The 3,231-nt window shown below is 50.5% G+C and overlaps 1 pseudogene; it reads left to right on the top strand.

Annotated features, from left to right (window-relative positions):
- The first annotated feature begins 763 nt into the window (after positions 1-763).
- LOC112067302 (beclin-1-like) lies at positions 764-3,016 on the top strand (annotated as a pseudogene).
- The last annotated feature ends 215 nt before the right edge of the window (positions 3,017-3,231 follow it).

Genomic DNA, 3,231 nt, shown 5'->3' with positions numbered 1-3,231 from the left:
AGAGGTGTGTCTTCAGAGAGGCAGAGGGCTGTGTCCATGATGGAGGAGGTCAAACTGAGCAGCCCTGTACCCTGCAGCCCGGGAGGCGGAGAGGCTGCTCACCGTGTGTTGTGTGGGAGCCGTGCGTGTGGGTGAGGGGCCGCAGAGTCTAAGGGAAGGTCACAGGAGCCCAGCCTGGGGGTGTCTCACGGTGAGGGGTCAGTGGGGAAGACTGTATTTAGCTCTGATACGGACTGACCCTCCCTCCCACCTTCTCTTCTTTAAAAAATATATATCTATATTTAAAGACTTTGTTATACTTGGTCTGGTTGGAAGAAAAAGAACAATACCTCATTGGCTTTGGGCCTGAGCACCTGGGTGGATGTCTTCCATTTTCCTGGAGGGTAGGGCAGGTTCATGTGGGTGCATAAATAGAACATTCTGTTTTGCCCTTTGGAGATGCCTGCCGTGTGGAGATATGAGTTTGGAGCTCAGGGGAGAAGTCAGGGCAGGAGATACACATTTTGGAGCCATGTGTTTATAGAGGTATTTGAAGTCATGGATGGGATCATGTGGAAGGAGGATGAGATCAGGAAAGAGAAGAGGCTCAGGCCTGAGCCCTGGGGCGTTCCCGCATTTGTCCCTCAGCAAGGGGGAGGGGGAAGGGGCATTGGTGAGGCGGGCCGGCAGGGGGAGGGGGTGGATTAAGGTGGCATCAGAGAAGCCCTGGGGGAAAAGGGCTGAGAGGAGGACAGGGACTGCCGTAGGGGTTTCGGACCTTGAACAAAGCTGTTTCAGAGCAGCAGTGGGGGAAAAAAGGTCGGAGCTCATAGAGAGGAGGGGAGGGAAGGAAGAAGAGGCATCAAGAGCAGCCAGCTCTTTCAAGTGTATCGGGCAGAGGTACAGCAGCTGGAGGGGCTGGGGTCAGGGTGAGTTCTTTTAGGACGCTGAGGCCTGTCTGAGGCTCCCTGCCCATGTCTGTAAGAGCATGTACACTCCACGTGGGCATTCCCAGGGTTGTCTTCCGCACCGGACCCTGGTCCTCATGGGGACGGGGGTGTCTGTGACTGCAGTGGTCACAGCTGTGTCCACTTGGAGCCCAGCGTCCAGGTCCTCCGGTGCTGGTGAATGTTGGTTAAGTGGTTGAGTGAAGGGGTCAATATTGTAAAGCGCTTAGAACACTAACAGGTGCATAATAAATGCTCAGTAAAAATGAGTTGCTGTTAGCTGCGGACCGGGAAGTAGCTGAAGACGGGGTGACGGCAGTTCAGGAGGCCTTGCTCCGGGGCCGACGGGAAGCCACGGTGCCCGGCTGTAGACTGGACCAGGTTGGCGGCTCTAGGTGCCGAGGGATGGAGGGGTTGGAGATGCCCAGCGGCACCGTGCAGGTCAGCTTCGTGTGCCAATACTGCAGCTAGCCCCCGAAACTGGACCGTGTCACCGTCCCGGAGCCCACAGCTCCATTACTACCCCGAGCCCAGGTGAAACCAGGAGAGATGCAGGAGGAAGGGGCTAACTCAGGAAAGGAGCCTTATCCAACCCCATCAGGATGGTGTCTCTCACACATTCATCCCCCCAGCCTGGATGATGTCTGCAGAAAGCGCCAACAGCTTCACTCTGATCGGGAGGCATCTGACGCAGCACCGGGGAGAACATTAGCTGAAGCGTGAAAGTCACCGGAGGCCTTTCTGACATCCTGTCGGGTCAGACAGGCGTGGCTCACCGCTGGGTAAGGGAGGCACAGACTCTTTTAGGCCAGCTGGACACTCAGCTCGGCGTCACTGAAGATGAGTGTCAGAGCTGCAAACGATGTTTGGAGATCTCAGAGCGAATGAAGGAGGGGAGGGGCAATGAACAGCTACAGAGGGACTGAAGGAGCTGGCACTGGGGGAGGAGAGGCTGACCAGGAGCTGGAAGAAAAGAACCATGAGACAGTGACAGAAAATCTTAAGGATGTCCAGGTTGAGGCTGAGACTGGATCCAGAGGCAGCTCAGTATCAGAGGGAATACAGTGAATTTAAACGACAACAGCTGGAAGGATGTAGAAAACCAGATATGTTATATTCCTGGGGAGTGGAACAAGGTGAATGCTGCTGGGGGCTGGACGGTGTTGCTACCCGTGCCCTGGCCAGTAGGACGGGTTTGAAGCTTTAGAGGTTTCGGCGTATTCCCGGTGGAGTCTGGAGTCTCAGACATATCTAAGGAGCTGCTGTTGTACTGGCCTGGGGGCTCCGTTTTTTCTGGAACAGCAGGTTTGACTATGCAGTGGGGCTTTCCTGGGCTGTGTGCAGCCGTTCAAAGAAGGGGCTGAAAAAGATGAGGCATCCATTTATGTCTTCCTTACAGGGTGGATGTGGAGAAAGGCAAGAAGGAAGACATAGGAGGCAGCGGTGGCTCCTATTCTACTGAAACCCAGTTCAGCTCTGAGGAACAGCGGACAAAAGCTCTCAAGTTCACGCTGTTGAATCTTAAGTGGGGCCGTGCTTGGGTATCCTCACAGTTTTATAATAAATGAACTCCTTTTTTTCCTTAGGAAGATACTTGCCTAAAAGACTTAAATTTTTTGTTTTGTTTGCAAAAAAAAATGTTTTAAATTAGATTCAGGTGATATCAAACAACACATGTTTACAATACCAAAAAAGACAAAATGCAGAGAAGCCACTTTATTTTAAAATATCCTTTGATAGTTTCCAGAGCTACAGCAGCCCCTGTGTAGGGACCGGCCCTTTTCATAGTTTTGACTCTTAACCCCATACCTTCCTTTTCCTCTTTCCCTTCAAAATGACTAACTTAAGTTTGCTTTTCTTTTTTTAAACCTCAGTTGAATTGAAACCAATGTGTTTTCACTGGATTTTATCTCTCTCAACTTCCTGCACTCAAAATATGAAATGGAAATTTTTGTCTCCATCGAGATGATGAAATGTATGAGCCACATGTTGGATAATGTGAGAAAATGACATATAAGCTTTGCCTGGCCACCATATGTTGTGGTCAGAAGCTTGAAATTTAACATGCCTCTCTCGGTTCTAGTACTGAATGCCCACTCTGCCCTGTGTTAGAGATATGAAATGGTGTTGGGTACTGTTTGGATACATACTATTATGTGTAATAAAAGATTTGCTGTAGTCTGAAAAACAAAAGTGAGTTACTGTTATCACTAAGGTGAGTCAGTATAGAGTAAGGCATTTCTACAGTTTGTACATGAGTCCCTGTGTGGGACAGTGTCTGTGTCACTTCAGCAATGGTGTGTAT

Source organism: Physeter macrocephalus, chromosome 17, assembly GCF_002837175.3.
Source record: "Physeter macrocephalus isolate SW-GA chromosome 17, ASM283717v5, whole genome shotgun sequence".
NCBI lineage: Eukaryota > Metazoa > Chordata > Mammalia > Artiodactyla > Physeteridae > Physeter > Physeter macrocephalus.
This window is presented reverse-complemented; position numbering and strand designations above follow the sequence as displayed.